At 48.4% G+C, this 11,478-nt stretch overlaps 1 long non-coding RNA gene across 1 annotated transcript; it reads right to left on the bottom strand.

The window, feature by feature from the left end:
- Nucleotides 1-6,561: 6,561 nt before the first annotated feature.
- Nucleotides 6,562-7,410, bottom strand: LOC135371585 (uncharacterized). The gene is made up of 5 exons (XR_010415647.1): nucleotides 7,340-7,410; nucleotides 7,176-7,264; nucleotides 7,012-7,100; nucleotides 6,849-6,936; nucleotides 6,562-6,585 (listed from the first exon to the last, which is right to left on the bottom strand). It is a non-coding gene; the product is annotated as an uncharacterized LOC135371585 (long non-coding RNA).
- Nucleotides 7,411-11,478: the final 4,068 nt, after the last annotated feature.

Below are 11,478 nucleotides of genomic sequence, written 5' to 3' on the forward strand. Positions count from 1 at the left end.
GATAGCCCCGACTGGCTTTAGAAAGTCCAGTAATTGCTCATCCGTATAGGGAATGCAGAGACCAGTGATCTTTCGAACATTTCTTGCATAAGACTCTGGTATTCGGGTAGTTACAGCCACATTCGCAATGCTTGTAAGTGCCAGGAGCGCTTTCGCAGCTGTGGGCGACGCCACCGTAATGATGAGGCTACCATCTCGGGAGATGCGATTGCTTTTAATTCGCTCTTGGGTCGCCTTCATAACATCGCTGGCTATTGTGTTGGGGTTCACTTGTAGGAACGAGTCATCTGCTTTTACTAGTCGCAGTATGACATGAATACCAGACTTTCTGTTCTTCTTTGCAACAACAGTTACAAATCCTTCATCGTCTTCCATTTGGTTGTTGCCTTCAAGGTTTTCGTCACGTGATAATAGCGGACTTTGACAACGTGAATTCGTTTCAGATGGAGACTGGCTCTCATCTGTTCTGAAGCGCTTGCACGCAGCAGATGACCTACCGCTATTAGCAGCTCGCAGCGATGATTCCATGAGGGTCGGTACGGCTAATCCTTCCGAGGTGTCCTGCATGCTTCGGCTAAAAGCCCACAGGTCGTTGCAAACGACCTGACTGAAAACTGCTGTTCAAACTGAAACTAGGCCTAACGTAGGAGCTCGAACAAATGTCGTCTTCACTCGTCAGTATCTTCTTCTTCTTTTTTTTTTCGCGCTCAGACCAACACCCTAACGAATCTTACCTAAAAGGAACTGACCCTACTGTCTACCCTAGCGCGGAAGGCATGATGGGAAGCTGAGTGCGCGGCAGCCAGTATCATACAAAACTATAAGCGATCAGATAGAGTGAGAAAAGCAGCCACATTAGACGCTATGACCCAGCTCCACCTCCCCAAGTGAGAAGCCCCAAATGATAGAATGGAGGTGAAGCAGAGGGGGGCACCTGCTCTGGCCAGGGGGCGAACCAGGTGATCGAAACGGTGGCAGTGGAGAAGGATGTGCTCCACAGTGGTGGTGTTGGTGATGGTGAAAGGGCTTGCCGTTGTCGGCCTCACGTAGGTGGGCAACGTCACGACTGACGTCCCTTAGGGAATGTGCGTGCTAGGCCGACTTCTAAGGAAACTGTGCCGACATATGTCTGAAAGCGTCTGAGGCGCGTCTGAGGCGCTGAAGCGTGAGGCTCCAGTGGCGTGGCTGAGTGGTTAGCGTGCTGGCCATGTCTCGTCAAAACTGGAAGGTATCCGGGTTCGAATCCCGGTGCCAGCTGTGCTCCACAGTCGCGTCCTGACCACAGTGCGAGCACGCCGGCAAATTGGAGACTTCAGCTCGGTGTGGATAAAAGTCGAGAGGGAGGGCGAGGCACCGGAGGCGTGTAAGGAGCACTTCGACATGGCGAGAAGCGCAGCAGTGATGCTGCCATGAGTAGGAGAAGTGGGCGTATCTGAGGAAACAAGGCGGAACCCAGTGAGCAGCAGGAACCTCCGATACCTGACCTTAGTAACGTCAGCCAGAGGGGGGAGAACATTGATGACCGGGCCAGAGAGTGACGCCTTGGCTATGCTGTCTGCCGCCTCGGTGCGCGAGAGACCACGGTTTCCTGGTATCCAGGTGAGCACAATCTCTGAGACGTGAGGCGGAGCAAGGGAGGCCAACAGTTGCTGTAGCGTGCTTGACGGGTTAGAGAGAGAAGAGATAACGGACAAACAGTCAGACAGGACTAGGATTTTGCAGAAGGGGTGAGGGACCAGCCTTACCGCAAGGGTAATGGCGAGAAACTCACCTTCGAAGGCTGGGGTGTAGTTAGGCAGGCGGACAGAGAAATGCGCGTCAAAGCGAGGGCAGACTATGCCTACGCCAGCCCGCTCCTCTGAAACGGACGCATCGGTTGCAACTGCTAGGTGGTGAGGAAAACGGTTGATATGGCCGGAGGGGAGGGCTTCCAACCTGTCCGGATTGGCGGAGGTGACACCGCGTTGGAAGGCGTCAGCGGACAGCACCAAAGGGCTCGGCCGGGGGAACCATGTGAGGAAAGATCAGTCTGCGATACCCCTAACGGCGCCAGTAAGCGCTAGGTGAACACTGGCTGTGGGGTGTTTGACTTGCGCCACCGCCTAGTCAGTCACTGTGGCATGTCCCTGAGGGCCGCGTTGTGTCTCAGAGAGAGAGGGCTTTGGCATAGAGAAAGAAAGGTATTTAGTGTGAGCAGGCGAGCGCATGACTTTAAAGGAGGAACTTGAGCTTCGGAGTACAACGCCAGGTGCGAGGCATACTTAGGGAGACCCAGGCAAAGGCGTAGCATCCGTTTCCCGATGGCAAAGAGCCTAGCAAAGCGGAAGATGGAAAAAGAGGACCCTGGAAGATGGGAAAAGAGGACGCAGCCACACTCCAGTACCGGGCGGACGTAACACTGATACAGGAACAGTAAAGCGTTTCTAAGCATCCCGATGCGGGCGCCAGAGCAACGATGAACAATGCTGCCGGCCTTCGCAGCTTTTTGGCTCAGAGCTTCAAGGTGGTGGGTCCAATCAAGCTCCATGTGAGAAGAGAGGCGACGATGCAGGATGTGTTCGACTGTCTTGCAGAGGACGGAGGTCAGAGCAATTGGGCAGATGTTATTCATGTCAAGGCCCCTGGAGGCGATTGTTTTGATGACCACCACTTTTGCCACCTTCCATTCGTCGGGAATCCATGAGTGCTCTAGAGACACCTTCACGATGTTGAGAAGTTCTTGGGGATGGGAGGACCAAAAGGACTTTACTATCCTTCCAGTGATGCCGTACGGGCCAGGAGCTGATTTTGGGAGGGACTGCACGACATAATTCAGTTCCTCTTCAGTAACTTTGAAGAAGCCTGACGGCGACACGTGGAGTACGGCGTGGGAGAGGGGAAGAGTATTCCTGAAGCGGAGCGAAAGACCTCTGGCAATGTCTTCGAGCTTGGCTTTGGCGACATCGTCGGCAGCGACGGAGAACACGGAGGAGGCGGCACCCGAGAACAATCTGCGGATGTAGGAGATGTGCTTGTGCAGGGCCCTCCTGCGCTTCGGGTGAGAGAGGAATGAGTTGCGCCCATTATAGAAGGACTCTTTCGCAGCCGAGATGGTGCGCTTGAACACAGCTTTAAGGAACTGGAAGTTCCTCCAGTTTACATGGCATGAATTAGATAGGAGCTGCTTCCAGGCAGCCTTGCGTCGGCGATACGCTGTTGTACATTCCTCGTTCCACCATGGCGCGCAATCTGACGACGAGTGGTTCTGCGTACGGAACGTGGACTTCACGAGAGAGCGAGAATGAGAGGCCGCTGTCTTGGCGGCGCGATCAGTGGCAGGGAGTCCAGCGCATTCCTTCAAGAGACAGGCCAGGCTTTCTGACTGCAGGAAGTAGTTACAGACTGGGCGCACTGGGACAGACAGCTTACTAGGAGTGAGGATTTCGAAGTAGATGGGAAGATGATCACTATTAGTGCCCAAGTCGAGAGTTTTCCATGCGGCAATGCGAATCGATGGGAATCACAGAGTAAGGTCCAGGACGGAACGGGAAGTACCACGAAGGAACGTGGGGGATCCGTCACTCGCAACCGAGAGGTTATGTTGACAGATCCAATTTCACAGTTCCCGACCGTTGGAGTCAGTTCTCAGACCCCATGTGACATGATGGGAGTTGAGGTCGCCGAGAACGACGTGTCCACGAGGCACACCAGCTAGAACACCATTGATGGCAGAGGGGGACCGGAAGCCCACGTACACGAAAGTGGAAAGTACACGTTGACTACAACCACGGATCTGTTTCTCGAAGCGTAAGCAACTGCAATGCAACTGCAAAGTGAGGAAAATTTGACCTGCGAAATGACAGAAGGAGTGTGCACCAACTTTAAAAAGATGAGACTTAAAAGCCCACCTCCCCTACCCACAGGTCTGTCCAAGCGATACACCTGGAAGCCGGGGAAGGAAAATGGCCGATGCAAAGCCAACCACGTTTTTTGAAAAACTGTAATGTCAGGTGAGCAATGGTGAAATGAAGTGGTATCTTAGTGGGGGCACCTCTTGAAAGATGGGGCAAAAAGACGACACAGCTTACTTGGCTGTTGAGATATGCGAAGTTATCACAAGATTGGCTCTGACGGCGAAAAAGACGTCCTAGACAAGGGAGTGGCATAGTGGAGGGGTCTGCAAAATAAAAATACATGGTGAAATGAAGTGATCTTAATGGGGCACCTCTTGAGAGATGGAGCAATAAGAGGACACAACTTACTTGGCTGTAGAGATATGGGAAGTTATCGCAAGATTGGCTCCGACAGCGAAAAAGACGTCCGAGACAGGGGAGTGGCATAGTGGAGGGGTCTGCAAAATAAAAATACATGGTGAAATATAAAGCGACTCTTAATGGGGCACCTCTTGAGAGATGGCGCAATAAGAGGGCACAACTTACTTGGCTGTAGAGATATGGGAAGTTATCGCAAGATTGGCTCTGACGGCGAAAAAGACGTCCGAGACAGGGGAGTGCCATAGTGGAGGGGTCTGCAAAATAAAAATACATGGTGAAATGGAGCGAATCTTAATGGGGCACCTCTTAAGAGATGGGGCAATAAGAGGGCACAATTTACTTGGCTGTAGAGATATGGGAAGTTATCACAAGATTGGCTCTGACGGCGAAAAAGACGTCCTAGACAAGGGAGTGGCATTGTGGAGGGGTCTGCAAAATAAAAATACATGGTGAAATGAAGCGAATCTTAATGGGGCACCTCTTAAGAGATGGGGCAATAACAGGGCACAACTTACTTAGCTGTAGAGATTTGGCAAGTTATCGCAAGATTAGCTCCGACAGTGAAAAGACGTCCGAGACAGGGGAGTGGCATAGTGGAGGGGTCTAAAAAATAAAAATACGTGGCGAAATAAAGCGAATCTTAATGGGGCACCTCTTAAGAGATGGGGCAATAAGAGGGCACAACTTACTTGGCTGTAGAAATAGGGAAGTTATCGCAAGATTGGCTCTGACAGCGAAAAAGAAGTCCGAGATAGGGGAGTGGCATAGTGGAGGGGTCTGTAAAATAAAAATACATGGTGAAATAAAGCGAATCCTAATGGGGCACCTCTTGAGAGATGGGGCAATAAGAGGGCACAACTTACTTGGCTGTAGAGATATGGGAAGTTATCGCAAGATTGGCTCAGACGGGAAAAAAGACGTCCGAGACAGGGGAGTGCCATAGTGGAGGGGTCTGCAAAATAAAAATACGTGGTGAAATAAAGCGAATCTTAATGGGGCACCTCTTGAAAGATGGGGCAATAAGAGGGCACAACTTACTTGGCTGTAGAAATATGAGAAGTTATCGCAGGATTGGCTCTGACGGCAAAAAAGACGTCCGAGACACGAAAGTGCCATAGTGGAGAGGTCTGCAAAATAAAAATACGTGGTGAAATAAGGCGAATCTTAATGGGGCGCCTCTTGAGAGATGGGGCAATAAGAGGGCACAACTTACTTGGCTGTAGACATATGGGAAGTTATCGCAAGATTGGCTCTGACATCGAAACCGACGTCCGAGACAGGGGAGTGGCATAGTGGAGGGGTCTGCAAAATAAAAATACATGGTGAAATAAAGCGAATCTTAATAGGGCACCTCTTGAGAGATGGGGCACAACTTACTTGGCTGTAGAGATATGGGAAGTTATCGCAAGGTTGGCTCTGACGGCGAAAAAGACCTCCGAGACAGGGGAGTGCCATAGTGGAGGGGTCTGCAAAATAGAAATACATGGTGAAATAAAGCGAATCTTAATGGAGCACCTCTTGAGAGATGGGGCAATAAGAGGGCAGAACTTACTTGGCTGTAGAGATATGGGAAGTTATCGCAAGATTGGCTCTGACGGCGAAAAAGACGTCCGAGACAGGGGAGTGCCATAGTGGAGGGGTCTGCAAAATAGAAATACATGGTGAAATAAAGCGAATCTTAATGGAGCACCTCTTGAGAGATGGGGCAATAAGAGGGCAGAACTTACTTGGCTGTAGAGATATGGGAAGTTATCGCAAGATTGGCTCTGACGGCGAAAAAGACGTCCGAGACAGGGGAGTGCCATAGTGGAGGGGTCTGCAAAATAGAAATACATGGTGAAATAAAGCGAATCTTAATGGGGCACCTCTTGAGAGATGGGGCACAACTTACTTGGCTGTAGAGATATGGGAAGTTATCGCAAGGTTGGCTCTGACGGCGAAAAAGACGTCAGAGAAAGGGGAGTGGCATAGTGGAGGGGTCTGTAAAATAAAAATACATGGGGAAATATAAAGCGAATCTTAATGGGGCACCTCTTGAGAGATGGGGCAATAAGAGGGCAGAACTTACTTGGCTGTAGAGATATGGGAAGTTATCGCAATATTGGCTCTGACGGCAAAAAAGACGTCCGAGACAGGGGAGTGCCATAGTGGAGGGGTCTGTAAAATAAAAATACATGATGAAATGGAGCGAATCTTACTGGGGCACCTCTTGAGAGATGGGGCAATAAGAGGACACAACTTACTTGGCTGTAGAGATATGGGAAGTTATCGCAAGGTTGGCTCTGACGGCGAAAAAGACGTCAGAGAAAGGGGAGTGGCATAGTGGAGGGGTCTGTAAAATAAAAATACATGGGGAAATATAAAGCGAATCTTAATGGAGCACCTCTTGAGAGATGGGGCAATAAGAGGGCAGAACTTACTTGGCTGTAGAAATATGAGAAGTTATCGCAGGATTGGCTCTGACGGCAAAAAAGACGTCCGAGACACGAAAGTGCCATAGTGGAGAGGTCTGCAAAATAAAAATACGTGGTGAAATAAGGCGAATCTTAATGGGGCACCTCTTGAGAGATGGGGCAATGAGGGGGCACAACTTACTTGGCTGTAGAAATATGGGAAGTTATCGCAAGATTGGCTCTGACAGCGAAAAGACGTCCGAGACAGTGGAGTGGCATAGTGGAGGGGTCTGCAATATAAAAATACATGGTGGAATGGAGCGAATCCTAATGGGGCACCTCTTGAGAGATGGGGCACAACTTACTTGGCTGTAGAAATATGGGAAGTTATCGCAATTTTGGCTCTGACAGCGAAAAAGACGTCTGAGACAGGGGAGTGCCATAGTGGAGGGGTCTGCAATATAAAAATACATGGTGAAATGGAGCGAATCCTAATGGGGCACCTCTTGAGAGATGGGGCACAACTTACTTGGCTGTAGAAATATGGGAAGTTATCGCAAGATTGGCTCTGACAGCGAAAAAGACGTCTGAGACAGGGGAGTGCCATAATGGAGGGGTCTGCAATATAAAAATACATGGTGAAATGGAGCGAATCCTAATGGGGCACCTCTTGAGAGATGGGGCACAACTTACTTGGCTGTAGAAATATGGGAAGTTATCGCAAGATTGGCTCTGACAGCGAAAAAGACGTCTGAGACAAGGGAGTGCCATAATGGAGGGGTCTGCAATATAAAAATACATGGTGAAATGGAGCGAATCCTAATGGGGCACCTCTTCAGAGATGGGGCACAACTTACTTGGCTGTAGAAATACGGGAAGTTAACGCAAGATTGGCTCTGACAGCGAAAAAGACGTCTGAGACAGGGGAGTGCCATAGTGGAGGGGTCTGCAATATAAAAATACATGGTGAAATGGAGCGAATCCTAATGGGGCACCTCTTGAGAGATGGGGCACAACTTACTTGGCTGTAGAAATATGGGAAGTTATCGCAAGATTGGCTCTGACAGCGAAAAAGACGTCTGAGACAGGGGAGTGCCATAGTGGAGGGGTATGCAATATAAAAATACATGGTGAAATGGAGCGAATCCTAATGGGGCACCTCTTGAGAGATGGGGCACAACTTACTTGGCTGTAGAGATATGGGAAGTTATCGCAAGATTGGCTCTGACAGCGAAAAAGACGTCAGAGAAAGGGGAGTGGCAGAGTGGAGGGGTCTGCAAAATAAAAATACATGGTGAAATATAAAGGGAATCCTAATAGGGCACCTCTTGAGAGATGGGGCAGTAAGAGGGCACAACTTACTTGGCTGTAGAGATATGGGAAGTTATCGCAAGATTGGTTCTGACGGCGAAAAAGACGTCCGAGACAGGGGAGTGGCATAGTGGAGGGGTCTGCAAAATAAAAATACATGGTGAAATGAAGCGAATCTTAACTGGGGCACCTCTTGAGAGATTGGGCAATAAGAGGACACAACTTACTTGGCTGTAGAGATATGGGAAGTTATCGCAAGATTGGCTCTGACAGCGAAAAAGACGTCTGAGACAGGGGAGTGGCATAGTGGAGGGGTCTGCAAAAGAAAAATACATGGTGAAATGGAGCGAATCTTAATGGGGCACCTCTTGAGAGATGGGGCAATAAGAGGGCACAACTTACTTGGCCGTAGAGATATGGGAAGTTATCGCAAGATTGGCTCTGACGGGAAAAAAGACGTCCGAGACAGGGGAGTGCCATAGTGGAGGGGTCTGTAAAATAAAAATACATGGTGAAATGGAGCGAATCTTACTGGGGCACCTCTTGAAAGATGGGGCAATAAGAGGGCACAACTTACTTGGCTGTAGAAATATGAGAAGTTATCGCAGGATTGGCTCTGACGGCAAAAAAGACGTCCGAGACACGAAAGTGCCATAGTGGAGAGGTCTGCAAAATAAAAATACGTGGTGAAATAAGGCGAATCTTAATGGGGCGCCTCTTGAGAGATGGGGCAATAAGAGGGCACAACTTACTTGGCTGTAGAAATATGAGAAGTTATCGCAAGATTGGCTCTGACAGCGAAAAAGACGTCCGAGACAAGGGAGTGGCATAGTGGAGGGGTCTACAAAATACAAGGGGTCTACAAGGGGTCTGCAAAATAAAAATACATAGTGAAATAAAGCGAATCTTAATGGGGCACCTCTTGAGAGATGGGGCAATACGAGGGCACAATTTACTTGCCCCTCATAGAGTTAGAAGTTAAGTTTGCTTCATAAAACCCCACTCTTTGCAACAAACTACTCTCTTCTCCGGACTACGTTTCCGACCGCACAGACCACACAAAGAAAATCAGGCAGATAGCTTCACGTTCTGGTCTTCATTTCCATTCGTGCATTTCTCAGTTACTTTTAAAAATATTTGGTAATACTCTAACCTAGACACTTGTCAAGATTGTATATTTAGCACTCTACTGAGACTGGACCACCCTATTCAGTGTCACCAACACTGACGTCGAAGTGTCTTGAACATAACCAGTTACTTTTAAAAATATTTAGTTATACTCTAAACTATACACTTTTCAAGATTGGATATTTAGCACTCTACTGAGACTGGACCACCCTATTCAGTGTCACCAACACTGACGTCGAAGTGTCTTGAACATAACCAGTTATTTTTAAAATATTTAGTAATACTCTAACCTAGACACTTTTCAAGATTGGGTATTTAGCACTCTACTCAGACCGGACTCCCTATTCAGCGTCGCCAACACTTTCTGCGCTATACATAGAGCCGTTGAGTCGAGAAATGATAAGAAATGAAAGGACCACTGGACTGAACCTCATGGATAACCTAGCAAAGGTGTTGGCTTTCGCCGAGATGTTGTGATTTTGTGAAACTTGTGATTTTGGTATTTAGATGATTGACGCGAATAAGAAGCCCTCGCAGTCAGCACCAATGATATCTGTGTACTTCCACACCACGGAGAAATGGCTAACCGCGATATCACCAAAGACGACGATATACCTACACCTGATTATGTTGGCTGTGTAATTCGTTGTTTTGTGTTGCTTCTTTGTTGTATCTCCTTCTTGCTTGATGATGATGCTTGTTTCTCTGTTCATTATTTGATGGATCGTTAGTTCTTCTCTTCGCTGGTTGACCAGTTTGTTTGTCTGTTCTATCGTCTGTTGCTTCGAATATATATCGTTGTGCTTATACGCATCTTGTTGCTGTTGCCGTTAGAACCGTATACCACAGAGTTGAACGGAAGATGAGAAAACGTATTTGGCAGTTCGTCCTCCGATTTTTTAACCTACTGTCTCAAGGCACTGCAGCAATGCCATAACGAGTCCAGAGTTTTCGTCGCACGGAGCAATGAAAGCTGGCTCCTTAAAATTTTCACTTTTGTGCGCGTCGTATTGTCCGTTGCCTTCTTACCAAGAAAAGAGAAAGACAGAAAGAAAGAAAGAAAAAAAAGCTAATGGACTTTGGTGACTTGTCTACGATCTGCCTTCGAAAGACCCTCACCTCGTTTAGGATGGCGACACTTTCGTGACGTTTGCAGTCCGCCGTCAGTGAGTACACCTGAAGGAGCGGCGCGTCTTGCCTGTAGGAGACAAATTTCAAGCGTGAAATGTGAGGTCTGACTGCTCGCTACGTCACACTCATATCCAGACGTCACTCCTGCTGATCGCAATGGGCATCCCAAGCCACGCACCATCGCTCATTAACAAGCACGGTGACAAGACACCGTTCAGAAAAAAATAATTCGCATGATGGTTTTTGCTAAACTGCTTGAATAACGGAGCAATGATTAGAAGAAGATCATGTGTTTTTTTCGTTGGCGCAACGCATCGGATGAAACTGGAAGGCTTTCACCTTCAAAGCGAAGAACTGTACCCGGAGCCGCACCATATCTTCACGAAGTATTCACCGACTTCACAGCTGGAGGTAATAGAATCCACCACGTCTGCAGAACAATCAGCGTCTGGACTTTCTGGAGTATACTGTGATGCATTATAAAGATACGCGTTAATAGAATAGGGCATCAAGCCCCTATTTGGGGGACAGCAAGAAATAATGACGCTGCCACTGCTCATGCCCAGAAGCCAAACCGCACTTTGGGTTCTGGAGGCCCACGTATTTTCAAGAAATTGACATTTGTGATAAATTGACAAATATACATTTTTCTTTTGTAATCCTCGGTTGTTGGCTGTAGCACACACTGCAGCGCTAATCTGGTATCCGTAAAAACAACCAGAAGCCAACGGGGCTGTCAGTAATTTTCCGCGGCTGTGCTGTCTGCGGGTCTTCCTGGGTTTTCCTCACACGCTGTCAGAAATATATCGGTACAATTCCCTTAGAAGTCGGCCCAGGACGCACATTCCCCGGGACATCAGTCGTGACGTTGCGCACCCCTGTGAGGCAGACAACGGCGAGATCCTTCACCTTCATCATCACCACCACCACCCCCGGACCACAACACCGTGTTGACAAGCCGAAGCCATGTGGACCTCATGTACAGTTGTTGTGGTTCCTCATTTAAGATCAATTCTTTAATTGCGATTTAATTAACAGCAATTAAGAGCAAGACCGTTCTACGTGCATGACGGGAAAGGGAAAAGCCGATGGGCTGCGCGAACAGCTATAAGCGTCTTTCCTTGTCAAACAAACTTCCTGTTTGTCAATCAGTACTCTTCGTGTTCGTCCTTTCTTTTTGTCTCCTGCGTTGGAGTATTTTATGGCTTTTAACCCAGAAGGTGGTTGGGAAACTCTGCCCGAATAAACACGATCACCAAAGG

Source organism: Ornithodoros turicata, unplaced genomic scaffold (genome assembly GCF_037126465.1).
Source record: "Ornithodoros turicata isolate Travis unplaced genomic scaffold, ASM3712646v1 Chromosome113, whole genome shotgun sequence".
Taxonomy (NCBI): domain Eukaryota; kingdom Metazoa; phylum Arthropoda; class Arachnida; order Ixodida; family Argasidae; genus Ornithodoros; species Ornithodoros turicata.